Source organism: Aquarana catesbeiana, linkage group LG02 (assembly GCF_042186555.1).
Source record: "Aquarana catesbeiana isolate 2022-GZ linkage group LG02, ASM4218655v1, whole genome shotgun sequence".
NCBI lineage: Eukaryota > Metazoa > Chordata > Amphibia > Anura > Ranidae > Aquarana > Aquarana catesbeiana.
The window spans coordinates 500,995,164-501,009,904 of record NC_133325.1 but is presented as its reverse complement, the minus strand read 5'-3'; the positions used below and the strand labels follow the sequence as shown (position 1 = coordinate 501,009,904).

Here is a 14,741-nt window from a genome sequence, read left to right as displayed (position 1 = left end):
AAATTAGTTTTTTTATATTTTTTGGGGGATATTTATTATAGTAAAAAATACTGCTTTTTTCAAAATTGTTGCTCTTTTTTTGTTAATAGCGCAAAAAATAAAAATCGCAGAGGTGATCAAATACCACCAAAAGAAAGCTCTATTTGTGGGAAAAAAAGGACATAAACTTTGGGTACAGCGTCACACGAGCGCACAATTGTTAGTTAAAGCGACGCAGTGCTGAATCGCAAAAAATGGCCTGGTCAGGAAGGTAAATCCTTCTGGGGCTGAAGTGGTTAATTTGGATACACACTATACAACTTTTGTTCTTCAATTTCCATTAGCTTTACCATCAACTATGTAGTGCAAGTGCCTGCCTGATTGAATCCAAATTGAAAATGGTCAGGTTTGACCTCATATTATCTGGTTTTGGTAAATCTAAAGGAAAAAAAAAATCTAAAGAAAATTGTATAGTGTGTATCCTGCTTAAGAGTGGAACCCCCCCCCCCCCCCCATAGGGGGGTTGAAGTTCCTCTGTAAAATCAATGACAGCCGCCAACTAGTCCCCAGCTCATCGATCTGTGACTAGAGACAGATAAGGAGAACGCACATCAGCTCTTCCCCTCCAGATGCCAGTGACGTCTATTCACTTCTAACGGTTTTCACCAATCCTCGCTTCTGATTGGCACCCCCTCCGAGGCTTGCGGGGGTCGCGCGCACGCTACACGGGAAGCCCCGCCCCCTTTTCGCTGTGAGTGGAAGTCGGCGGCGGCGCGCACTGCCTAGGCGGGTTCCCAGCGTGAGGTGATTGTAGCGGTAGTTGTCTGTGACTGGCCGGCCGGGAGACGAAGGGGACTGTGGTCCGTCTAGTAGAGTTTGGCTTTGCCGGGGGATCCGGCTCCAGGTGGCGGCCTTTGGAACTAAAGACTGGCGGTAAGTGACGGGGAGGGGGGAGGTTTAGTGAGCAGGAAAGGCCGGGGATGCGGCCCGTAGGAAAGAGGCTGCCAGCTCTGGTTTGGATGGAGAGGGCGGAAGGGACTTCCTCCAGGCGGTCACAGGGACTCTCCCTGACTTCTGTCTTCCTTGTCAGAGACTGTGTGTGCCGTGCCCACAGAGCTGACAATCTAGGCTGTGTGATTACAGCTCTGAAAAAGTTCTGCTGTACTTCTCATTAGGTCTGAAACTTGTTTATGTCTGAGAACTGCCAGGCTTAGCTGGGTGGGCCACTCATTATGTCAAATCAAGTTTTCTAATGAAGCTTCCTTTAATCTAGAAAAGCTTCTTATGGAACTAGCTACTACAGCTATGTGAAGATTCCACTACTTCCAGACTGTAAAACATCAGGGTTAGTGGGGTATAAAGCCCAACTCCGAGCACAAAAAGTTTTCCCATGCTCGTTTCTGTCTTGGGCGGTGATCCGCTCACTCATTGGGTTTTAATAGGAATCGCTGTAAAGGCAAACCTCTGCTAATGATTTGTATTTACAGATCGTTAGCAAAGAGGTTTGACTGCACAGGGGCTACCGCTGAGTGGATCACTGCATCGATCTCTACACGTGGTAGAAGGGGGGACCTGTTTGTTGTGTCCTGGGATGTCAGAAGAAGGAGCTGTAACTGACAGGGGGCGGAGCTTCACTCCCTGCAGGGCCCTGCCGCCGACCACACAAGAGGCGGAGCCCAGGCTGCAATGCGAGCGACCACCAATACAGATCGAGCTTGCTTGCCGTCAGTGCCGCTCGGCCCCTAACAAGTCACGGACCGGTCCGGGGTTTGCAGTCTCTGGTCTAGGGGATTGGAGAAAGCTTAGCCACACCCGATTCTTCTCTCCAGCGGTAAACGGAGCTCCCCACAATCCAGCGGTGGACTTGTCCTGATGTCCTCACTTCCAGAGCAGGTTTGTGGGCGTGGTGACGTCAGGAATAGTCCATTGGACTAGACCGTGATGGGCAGGAGCCGCAGGGACTGGTCTTTTGTGTGTGGGGGGGGGAATCGGAGGATTAGGTAAGTATATCTTAATCCGCTAGACAAAAACAAGCAGTTGACCTGTGCATGGCGGTCACAGCCTCACTGCATGGGAACATTTTTTTTTTTGCCTAGAGTTGCATACACACCAAGAGGTATGGAAAGGAGATTAAGCCACAGGAACTTCTAATTTATGGACTGGTGAAGTGGCATTCCAGTTCCTGCCAGAGCAGGATCATGGGACAATGGAACCGGGGGGGGGGCAGTCCAGTGTAATGTCATCTTACAGATTTTCTGTAAAGGTGAACTTACACTTTAATGGCCAGCCGTTGCATGTTTGCGTTCACGACGGTCTGAGGTGGTGTGCTTACTGTACGGGCTGTTACCGACAGTCCATGGTCGCAGCTTCTGATTGGAAGCCAGCAGGATGAGCGCCCGATCATATTATCCGTGTGAAAGCCAATCAAAGTGGTCACGTGATAGAGAAGCTGTGCCATATCCCGGGCATTAAGGCGGAACTAAAAGCGCTATACTTGCCTTCTCTCTAACAGTATCAGGGCCGCAAGAGGTCCCTCCTTGGCAACTTCTCCCTGTGAGCTGGTCTTCATTGGCTGGCACAGGATGACCTAACTCCTGTTCATGCGCAGGAGTCATTCATTGAGGCACACAAAGACACAGTTCAGTTTACATGCCGCAAAAGGCTACAAGTATTCAGGTAGAGGCATTTTATTGTAGAAGAAACATTGCATGTCTCTCGCAATAAATTGCCTGCCTGCTCGCAAGTTTTTATAAAATGCCTTTATTTCCACTTAAAGCGGAGTTTCACCCAAAAATGGAACTACCGCTTTAAGTACTGATGACCCCCCTGACATGCCACATTTGACGTGTCATTTTTTTTTTTTTTTTTTTTTGGGGGGGGGAGCGGGTACCCAGTTTTTAGAAGCACCCAGCTCCCACTTCCTCCCCTGGCGCAGAAGGAAGTTCACCTCTCTACCCTCCCTCCTTGCAATCTTCTGGGACACGTCACAGGTCCCAGAAGATTGCCCGGCCATGTGCAGTGCGTGCCCGGCTGTGAAGCCACAGCCGGGCACCGCAGAGAGGAGGAAGGCTTTGTGCGCCCGCTTCGCTGGACCATGGGACAGGTGAGTGTCTGTTTATTAAAAGTCAGCAGTTACACTTTTTGTAGCTGCTGACTTTTAAATAGGTGGAACTCCGCTTTAAAAGCGGAGCCAGGCCCTCTTAATCTTTACAGTCAAGGAATCTGCCATCTTAGGTTGATGTTTGATCTGCAGTTGCCATGGTGTTACACATGTGATCAGTTATGACACTAGCCATTTGATGGCTTGGCGGTTCGGTTGACAGCACAAGCAACTGTGACAGTTATGCACAGAATGCCTTGAATGTAAGACCCCATACACACTAATAGATTTTCTGCAGATTTTTGTCTTTTATTTACCAAAACCATGTAGTGCAAGGGCCTGCCTGATTGCATACAAATTAGAACTCTTAAGGTTTGACCTCGTATTATATGGTTTTGGTACAAAAATCTGCAGAAAATCTGATAGTGTGTATGGGGTCTAACTGTTTTTGGAAGCAGTTTAATCAATGGGTTTTGTTCCTATTGGAAGGCTGCTGGGAGGCAGTGTGAATTAGTTAGAGAGATGTTGTCACCATGTCCTCTACCAAGTAAAAACACTCGGGCAGTTTGTAGTGCATGTACTTACAGCAGTTTTTCTTGCATAAAAATAGAGTAGTTTGCAAATAGGGATGAGCTTGCATTTGTGCAAAACCTGTTTCGGGTGCAAACCCGGAAGTGACTATTCCTGGGCCAATGAGCTGCAGCTGGGACATGCCCTGCAACTATGCACACACATGGGCTGGGATATTTGTGACATCACATCAGTGACCTAGGGTCATTGATGTAATCGGCATCTCCACTCATTTGTATCATTAGTGGAAATCCCCCTGCCAGCAGTTCATTGGACCAGGAATGGCTTATCCCTGTTTGGGTGTATCAGAGTCTCGGGCCACGCTCACAGTTGAGCTGAGTGTCTGATGATGTTTTTTGGTTTCTCTTTTTGTTGCAATTGTAAGAGTTTTTGCAAGTTTCAGACTACTTTTTTATTTTTTATTTTTTTAAGATATTCTTATTGAAGTCTGGTTAGGCCTAAATCATGACCAAGGTACTTAAATTTTCAAACCGTGTTACCCTCAGATGTGAATGGGCACCCTAAATATAATGGAAAACCTAGTGTCAAACAAAGCTGTGAAGCTTCTGAACACTCAGGTGTGAAAATGGGGCCTGGCTTCTGGGCCACCCACAGCCTCCCCCTTACTGCATAACATTTCAGCTGCAAGTACAATCTTCTAACATAGGCAGTGAAAGCCGCTGCTGTCAGTGTTTTACTATGCAGCATACAGCCGATTTTAGGAGAATGTTGTCCTCGCTATAGAAACATTGTGATGATGTAGGGGTGCGGCTTCTTTCAGCCTGGACATTTGAGACTTCTGGAAATGTAGCACATCTGTCAAACTAGTGGTGCTGATATCTCTGCTTAAGTGGCTGAAATTCTGCAGCAGAGAGTGTGAGCATGCTACAGATTGCCTGTGTTTAGTGCAGAGGTAGGTAACCTTGGCATTCCAGCTGTGGTGAAACTAAAAATCCCGTCATGTCTCTTGGAGTCAAGCCTGTGGCTGTCAGTCTTGCAATAACTCAATACCTGTAGCTTCACAGCGGCTGAAATGCAGAGGTTGCCTTCCCCCGGTTTAATAGAGCAGGATGTGGTGACAGAATCTCTTTAACCACTTCCCGACTGGCGCACGCTGATGTACGTTGGCAGAATGGCTGGCAAAATGGGCGTACAGGTACGTCCCTTTGAATTTGCCGCCGTGCCATCAGGTGCGCGTGCCGGCCGAGAGCTCCGTGAGTCGTGTCGCGCAGACTCGATCGCCGCGGGCATACCCGCGATCGCCTCACGGAGAGGGCGAACAGGGAGATGCTGATGTAAACAGCATCTCCCCAGTGACAGTGTCACTGATCTCTGCTCCCTGTAATCAGGAGCACGGATCAGTGACGTGTCACAGCTAGCCCATCCCCCCTACAGTTAGAAACACTCCCTAGTACTGACTTAACCCCTCCCCGCCCCCTAGTGACAAGTGATAAGTGACAACGGTCCCAAAAATGTGTCAAAAATGTCCGATGTGTCCGCCATAATGTCGTAGTCACGATAAAAATCGCTGATAGCCGCCATTACTAATAATAAAAAAAAATTAATAAAAATACCATAAAACTATCCCCTATTTTGTAAACGCTATAACTTTTGCGCAAACCAATCAATAAACGCTTATTGCGATTTTTTTTTTTTTTTTTTTTTTATAATTAAAAATATGTAGAAAATACGGATCGGCCTAAACTAAAGGGAAAATTTTTTTTTTTTATATATTTTTGGGGGATATTTATTATAGCAAAATGTAAAAAATAATGCGTTTTTTTTTCAAATTGTCGCTCTTATTTTGTTTATAGCGCAAAAAATCAAAAATTGCAGAGGTGATCAAATACCACCAAAAGAAATCTCTATTTGTGGGAAAAAAGGACGTCAATTTTGTTTGGGAGCAGTTAAAGCGACGCAGGGCCGAATTGCAAAAAGTGCTCTGGTCAGGAAGGGGGTAAAATCTTCTGGGGCTGAAGCGGTTAAGAACTACACTTTCTCTAAGCGTCTTCCAGGACAGCCCATGAGACCTAGGGCTTCTCTTACCAGGACAGGAAACACGTTAACCCCCACCAGATGAAAGGGCAGTCCTTCAGGCCCCATGTCAGTATTAGTATTTCCTCCGGACTGGGGTGGTAACATGTTCCCTGGAACTGGTTCCTCTAGGTCTCATGAGCATGGCTCTTGTGGCGTTTTGGCTTTCAGTTAGTACCTTAAAGGTACAGGTGGCAGCTATCAGTGTTTTTCTCCAATTTTCTCTTGGAAAATCCCGCTATAGCTAGATTTTCTTCAAATCAATTTCTATGTCCAGGCCAGTAGTGGTTAGAAGTTGTCCAACCTGGAACCTGTCCCTGGTGCTTCAAACTCTAGTAGAATTCCATTTTGAACAACTAGAGGATATTTCAGTTAAGTTACTTACCTTAAAAACTATTTTTCTTGTGGCAATTACCTCAGCTCGTAGGGTAAGTGAGGTACAGGCCCTATCAGTGAGGGAGCCATTTCTCGCAATTTTTGAGGATCGGGTTGTTTTGAAGAGTGATCCAGGATTTCTGCCTAAAGTGGCCAGTACATTCCACAGATCCTAGGACATTGTACTGTCAACCTTTTGTAGTTCTCCAAAGAGCGACCAAGAAAGAAAATTGTTTTTTAGACGCGAGAGATATTCTTCTCATCTACCTTGGGATCACCAAGACCTTTAGAAAAACAGACGCCTTGTTTCCTGTCCCGGTAGGAGGAGCCCTAGGGCTGTCCAGGAAGACTCTCAGAAAAGGAGTTACCAGTAAGTCGAACTCAGCTTTTTTTGTTCTACCATCCACATATTTTCCATTCACACCTCTTCAGCTTTTTGGTGGTGTGTCATCAGGGTTTAATTATGTCCTTCAGCTCAAGGTTTTGTTTAGTTTTGTTAGACCCTGCTGCCTATTTCAGTAACTTGTAGTTGCTGTTTGTGTAATAGTTTTATAAGGAATGTGTCAATTTAGTGTCATGCTTGTAATTTCAATACATATATTTGATGTGCCTGTATGAGGTAACATTGTAATGTATTCTTGTAATGTGAACTCTAAGCATTTATTATCATTCTAAAACCCGTGTGTACAATTTTCCGCTTGTTTGGCTGTTTTTTTACCTGCCCAGGTTTAAATAGTAGATATGTAGATGCTTGTGTTTGTCTGTCCATTGAATTGCTAGGGAAGGAGCTGTCACATGATTTTAACATTGGTCTTTTTTTTTTTTTTAATATTGTTTTGAAACGGTAGAACATCTGTTTTATTGATTTCTGTGCCCCTCCTTTGTGGAGGTTCACCCTCCTGTGACATTAGGGTTAATTTTAGGGTTAGTGCCAATACATAGCATTTGCACGAGTACTTGTACGCGTGCAAATGCTCTGATGCTTGACCTGATACTTGGGTAGCCTCAGGGATGATTGGTACTTGCAACTGCCCCCACCGCCGCACCGATCTCCCTGTATAGTTTTCTGACAGCCGCTTCTCCTCCTCTCCCTCCCGCGGCTGTCAGGGAGATCGGTGCTTGTAACTGCCCCCACCGCCACACCAATCACCCCTGGCTGTCCCTGCTCTGTGCTCTCCGTGTCCCCCTGCATCCTCCCTGACCCTCCGTGGGCTCTTCCGTTCCCCCTCTGTCCTCCTGTCCCAGATCTTTCAGGATGGCGAGTGGAGGAAGGAGCTGATAAATCTGTCATTTACAGACTCCTTCCTTTTTTGAATGGACAGACTCACTGACTCTGTCTATTCATAACTAAAACATTGTAACTTGTGTTTACGATGTTTCAGTTTATGAATGTAGAGGAGGATTGTAAAAAAAATAAATAAAAATAATGTAAAAAAAAAAAAAATACAATAAAAATGAACTACTGTCACATGTGCCACTGTTGCATAATATTTAAAAAATGATTGGTAATCGGTATCGGCAAGTACTTGAAAATAATTTATCGGTACTTGTACTTGGTCTTAAAGTAGTATCGGTGCAACCCTAGTTCATTTATTAAAACTGGAGAGTGAAAAATCTGGTGCAGCTCTACATTGAAACCAATTGGCTTCCAGGATTTTTTTTGTCAAATCTTAATTGAACTAGCTGAAGTTAGAAGCTGATTGGCTACCATACACAGTTTTCGTAAATCCACCCCTGTACATCAAGTATAAATCATGGCCAGGAAGTCGAGGGTAATCTCGCAAACAGGAACCCGATATCAGAAGCTTGACTAAGTTTCTGACAGTTCCACTCTATGAAATGCAAAAAAAAGTTTCCGAGTTCCCTTGTAGCAGGAATCTGTTGTTATTACCAAGATTATCAATAATTATGTGTTCTGTAGTTGGCAATATTTTATTTTTTAATGTATTTTTTACCACCTGCTTCCAACCCTATTGGCTGCGGCATCGCTTTGTGGCTCAAGTGCTCAGGTTGAATCTATATGTACTTATTCTGGAAAATGCCATTGTCAAGCCAGACAGAGATGCACACACTCGTACATCTCTGAATTTTACACAAATTGTGATTTACATGATCTGTTTAAAAGACAAGCAAAAAAAACTTCTCATATCCTCATAACCTCATTTTCTAGAAACTTTAACCTCTCTCTTGGTTTGTGAAGTTGTAAAGAATTTGTTTGGCCTGTTCTGAAAATGGCTTTTTTTATGTCTGGGAGTGCAAATGTTCTTAAATGGTTTAGAAGTAAATGTTCTGACATTATGATGGGCAGGGAATCCTAAGGTTAACATAAAATGTGGTGTGTGGTATAGAGTCTTTGGTGCTTCACCGAGTTCTGGTCATGTGACTTTTTTTTTTATTTTTAGCACACATTCCATTAAGTTAATAGCACTACACTGGTGCAAAGAACATCACTGTGCTTTACAAATGTCTGGTATGTGTCAACCCATGACTTTATAAATTAATATTTATGTGTCCATATGACTATTGTCACTAGGACGAAAAAAAGGGAAGGCTTCAGGCACACGATGCTTCATTGTCCTCTTTCTCTTTGCGTCTTCTCAGTGCTGGGGGAATGGTCCTCAGTGATGGAGACAGCAGTTGATGAGATGCTGTGAATCCAGTGCCCTCTGTTAACACCCACCTGGCAGACCCATGAGGCCCTACACTCAAGGGATCTCCATAGTCTTGAGTGATGAATGAGGACATCTTGTGGCAGAGAAGAGGTACTTAAGGGAATCCGTAAGGTGTGTATTGCAGGCTGTGAAACACTTCTAAAATAAAAAACAAAATAAATTTAACTTAGAGTTGGGGTTAAACTGCAGACTTAAAGTTAGGACAGTGTTTTGAGATAATTTGCACCACAAAAAACTACACATGCATGCAAACCTGTTTTAACACTTTTCTCATATGTTTTTATGTGTTTGTTGTACTATTTACACATGCTTTGTATGTGATTTTGTTTCCTATTGCACTTTTCCGCTATTAATAAACTGGTGCATGTGGAACACTGCATGTGATTTGCACAGGAATGGCACCACATGCAAGGTCTGTGCAGTGCAATTTGGGCTATACATTTTGTATGGCTCAAATTGCATTGCATCTGCACCAAAATGGTGCAGGACCCTTTTTTTTCCCTGCACCTGAATTGCATTGCATCGATGGTCACACCCATGTGATGCGATTCTGACAATCGCCCTGCGCTTTGTAATCTGTTTCGGGGGGGTTGTTAATCTAACATTGACACCCGCAGCAGATCCCATGGACACCGTGTGATTGCTAAGCAGGGGAAACACAACAAATCTTGTGCGTTTTCTGCATCTCATCAGTGTGAACCAGGACTGAAAGCACGTGGGAAAATGTGTGCACATTTCATGCATTTTGCAAACCTTTTTAGCCCCTATTCACACCTGAGTAATTTGAAGAGCATTTCTGACAGCTCTTTAACCACTTGCCTACCAGGCCAATTCTGACATTTCTCTCCTACATGTAAAAATCATAATTTTTTTGCTAGATTACATAGAACCCCCAAACATTATATATGTTTTTATAGCAAAGACCCTAGAGAATACAATGGCGGTCATTGCAACTTTTTATCTTGCACGGTATTTGCGCAGCAATTTTTCGAATGTATTTTTTTTGGAAAAAAAAAACAGTTTTGTGCTTTAAAAAAAAACAAAACAGTAAAGTTATCCCAATGTTTTTGCATAATGTGAAAGATGAAGTTACGCCGAGTAAATAGATACCTAACATGTCACGCTTCAAAATTGCACACACTTGTGGAATGGCGCCAAACTTCGCTACTTAAAAATCCCCTTAGGCGACGCTTTAAAATTTTTTACTGGTTACATGTTTTGAGTTACAGAGGAGATCTAGGACCAAAATTATTGCTCTCGCTCGAACGTTTGCGGTGATACCTCACATGTGTGGTTTGAACACCGTTTTCATATGTGGGCGGGTCTTACGTATGCGTTCGCTTCTGCATGCAAGCTCACGGGGACAAGGGCGCTTTAAAAATAAATTTTTTCTATTGTTAATTTTACTTTATTTTAGCTTGACATTTTTTTCCCCCAAATTGTTTTTTTTTATCACTTTTATTTCTATTACAGGGAATGTAAACATCCCTTGTAATAGGAATATGGCATGACAGGTGCACTTTACAGTGAGCTATGGGGTCAATAAGACCCCACATCTCACCTCTAGGCTAGGAAACCTGAAATATAAAAAAAAAAAGATCACTGCTTCCCAGCCGAAGCGGCGCCGTTTTTTTGAATACAGAGGCCTGGCGTGACATAACATCGCGCTCGGCCTCCGAACGATCATAGAGACTCTGGCGGACTAAATCTCTATGCTCAACATACGGGGCTGGAGGATCCTGTGTCCGACTCACCGATCGTATCGGTGAGTCGGTAGAAGCACCGGCGGGAGGGGGGGGGGCATCCCCTCTTGCCTCCCATAAGAACGATCAAGCGGTGGAACAGCCGCTATGATTGTTCTTATGGTGCACAGATTCACCAGCTCTAAAAGATATCTGAATGATGCCTGTGGCTACAGGCATCACTCAGATAACCCCGCTCAAAGCCGAGGATGTCATTTGGCGTACGGCGGGCGGGAAGCGGTTAACATTCATCACCAGATTTTCATATAATTCTATTGTGCCCGTTCACTTCTTAGCATATGCTTTCACTTTACATTCGGAAAAAGTACAGGGGCATGATTGTGTGCCCCAGTAGACTTCAGTGGGAGCGCCTTACTGTCTCCTCCTCCTAGTAAACCTCACTACACAAGTTTAATATCTACCAACCATTAAAGTTGATTAAAAGGTCAAATTGTAACCTGCATAATGAACCAAACTAGTTTTCCATTGGCTAAAACAAAAATGTTAAAGCCTAAAAAGTGCAAAAATACAATTGTGGGAAAATTGCCTAAAAATGTTTTCAGTGTGAAAAGAATGCAGACAGCCCACAATGAGGGACATTTAATAATTCTGTCGCACAGCAAGACCGTACTAAACAGGAGCCATAGATCTATTATAAGGTTACAACTTAAGTCATTAATTCCTCCTTTAGCTGCTCTAAAGTTGCATGTAGTGCGACAGAATGATACCTGCACCCTGGCCTCTTCTCAATCATTTCTGTTTAGAATGAAAATCTGTATCATTTTCAGTAATCTGTCACAGCTGGCTGCCCAGGGGTTCAGACGCATAGGTGGCAAATACACTGTAGACCAGGAATGGGCAACCTTGGCACAAGAGCTGTTGTGAAACCACAAGTCCCACGAGGCATACTCTGACAGCCACTGACATAACTCCCAGAGGCATAGGCGTGATGGGATTTGTAGTTTCAGTACAGTAGGAGAGCCGGGGTTGCCCATCTCTGACGAATACCTTTCATATAGACTTTGCTGAGTGAGAGGCAGTGTGATTTGCATCTGTGTTGCTAGTTTGCTTGATAAATGCCCTCCAGTATAGTAGTATAAGGCATTGGCGAGAAGGCCAATTGAAAATTGTGTGGGAAATTCATAGAACATGCCTCACAACAAAGCACTGCAGAAGATAATTTGGACAGACTTTCTATAAGCTTGCAGGACTAAAGCAGGACTAAACCCTCTCAATCAACATTTTCTTTATTGTTATACAGGATTTATATGCACAGTTCTTTACAATACAAAGGGAGACAGTACCGCAATAATACAATTCAATACATGAGGGTTAGGGATGGCTCTGCACCTGAGAGCTTACTTTTTAATAGGGATTAATCCTAGATAGTAAGGTTTACTATATTTGCTAGTTTTTTTTTTTTTTTTTTTAACATTTCTTCAGTTGCTTCCTGGTTTCTGACCTAGGCCAAAATTTATGTCATTCATGGACATTTTCTTTCATCTAGAGGGGAGGAGGGGGGGGCAGTGGCTTTCACAGCTAAGCACTCCATCCTGCTTTAATGCCTGAGCGAAGGACAGATGTATTCCTGGAAGTAAATTCTACATAAATCTTCTGCCCTTACTTAAAATGGTTGTAAACCCTGTACTACCACTTTTACCTATAGGTAAGCCTATAATAAGGTACCGTGAATATCTCCTAAAGTTGCACTGTTTTGGACATATTTACTGTATCCTTATGTCCTGACGTCATCGTCACATGCGCACTGAAGAAATGGCTCGCTCGTGCTGTTCAGTAGCTGTGCCATGACCAGTGGCTCCCGCGCGCATGACGTCATCATGGCTCCGGCCAGTCACAACACCGGAGCCCGCGAACCCGGAAATAACTTGGGGAGACATGTCGCCGGTCACAGCAGTGTACCGCTGCAGCAGCTTCCATCTCTGAGGTAAGTATTTCATAATGAGCTAGTATGAGCTAGCAATGCATACTAGCTCATTATGCCTTTGTCTTGCGGGTTTTTTTATTTTTTTGAGCGTTTACAACCACTTTAATGTGTTACTAAACCCACAACAGTAAAATCAGTCTGTATATGCAGTAAAGCATGCTGGTTATGCTCACTGTGGAACCTAAGGGATAATCCTCTGCATTGTGTAAAAAAAGGCTATTTGATCCTGTATGCACAGATGATTCTCTTCTTGCATTGTCTCCAAAACATGTCCGGAGTCAGGCTGCACATGCTCAGTTTGGTGTGTATTGCTAGAGAGGTTTTTTTTTTTTTTTTTCTTGGGAGTGTGCATGTGATCAGCAGAGGGCCTGACAGAGGGTCTCGGCTCACAGTCTACAATGATCGTAGTACAGGCTTCACAGCCTGTTTCCAACTGCGCATGCGTGAGCCGTGCTGCTCTTTGTGATTGGTCCCACTTTTTAACTTGAATCACCACGACAATCTGACTGAAAGTGGGGGCACGGGTACCTGTCAAAATCAGATGCCTGCCCCCCCCCCCCCCAAATGTAAAGGAGGACGACAAGCGGAACTTCCCCTTTTGGGTAAACTTCCGCTTTAAAGAGGAACTGCAGTCTGCTCAGATAATTTGTAATAAAAACATCTTTGCGACTATGAAGCTTCCCTCCAACCATTTTGCATATTATTTTATATATATACTGTGATTCTGTACTTGCCAAATATGGTGCAGAAATCTCCCTCCACTGAGTCTGGCTGCAATCATTTTAACTGTGGGCAGCTGAAGCTGCTGCCTTTTCACTTCCTGGATTTACACAGACACACATCTCCAGCTCTGCAGCTCTGATTGGCCCTCTTATGACTCATCCCTCCTTCCTTCCTCTCACCAGAGTGAGAGAGAAAGAAAGCTGTGCATGATGTCATAAGCCTAGGCATTTTTCTAGACAAGAAACAGGAAGTGTGCTGTATAAGGTATTTACTGGCAGAAAAAAATGTTTTACTATCCAAAGTTAAAACAACAAGGGCAGAAGATTTAATAGATGAAAAGATGATAAAATGACTGAAGATGGACTGTTTCTTTGCTGTTTTTTTTTTTTTTTTTTTTTTTTTACAGCCCACTGTAGCTGACGACTCATTGGTTAACCACCTCAATACTGGGCACTTCCCCCCCCCCTTCCTTCCCAGACCAATTTTCAGCTTTTAGTGCTCTCTCACTTTGAATGACAATTACTCAGTCATACTACACTGTACCCAAATGAAATTTTGATCATTTTGTTCACACAAATAGAGCTTTCTTTAGGTGGTATTTATTCACCATTTTTTATTTTTTGTGATATAAGCGAAAAAAGAGTGAATATTTTGAAAAAAAACCCCCAAATTTTCTACTTTCTCTTTTAAAAGTGTTATATCCTCTGTGTTGTGAGAGACCCAAGACTCTGGAACAATGGATGTTTATTTCAGTACACACTGTACACTGCAGCATGCATCTCAGGACAGGTACATCTTATATGCTTCCTTACATGTGCTCTATAATGGCTACTATACCCCTTGACCCTTGTCATCACTCCTGGGTGGAGCCAGCCTTAAAGTGACAGTACATGTGGAACCTTTCAGGTATAACAAAAAGAAACCAAAAATATTACATTTTTGGAAAATTTAGGCAAAAATGTATGCTACCACATGTCTTTGGTAAAAAAAAAAATCCTGATAATTGTATGATCATTGGTTTGTGTGAAAGTTATAGAATCTACAAGCCATGCTATGCATTATTGAAAATGTATCAATCCTAATGCACTGATCTCATTTCTTGAGGAGCTAAAATGTCAGGACAGTACAATAACCCCCCAAATGACCCCTTTTTGGAAAGAAGACAGTCTGAGGTATTTAGTAAGAGGCAAAGTGAATTTTTTGAAGTTGAAATTTTTTTCCCCACAATGCTTTGGTAAATTAAAATATATATATATATATATATATATATTTTTTTTTTCTTCACTAAATTGTCATATTTACAAGTTATTTCTCACACACGGTCAGGCATAATTGCAATTACACCCCAAAATACATTCTGCTATTTGTCCTAAGTATGGCGGTACCCCATGTGTGAGACTTTTCCACAGCCTGGCCACATACAGAGGCCCAACATCCATTTAGCACCATCAGGCGTTCTAAAGGCATAAATTACACATTTCATTTCCTGAGTACCTATTACATTTTTGAAGGCCCTGGAGCACCAGGACAATGGAATTACCCACAAAATGAACCCATTTTGGAAAGAAAACAACCCAATGTATATTCTATGAGGCATAATG

General features: G+C 43.2%; 1 protein-coding gene across 1 annotated transcript in view; it reads left to right on the top strand.

Annotated features, from left to right (window-relative positions):
* The first annotated feature begins 703 nt into the window (after positions 1 to 703).
* The window catches only part of RAP1A (RAP1A, member of RAS oncogene family), an 85,075-nt gene continuing 71,037 nt past the window's right edge, over positions 704 to 14,741 (top strand). The window contains exon 1 of the mRNA XM_073615741.1: positions 704 to 912. The gene's annotated coding sequence lies outside the window, so the exon portion shown is untranslated. The remainder of the gene's footprint in view (positions 913 to 14,741) is intronic.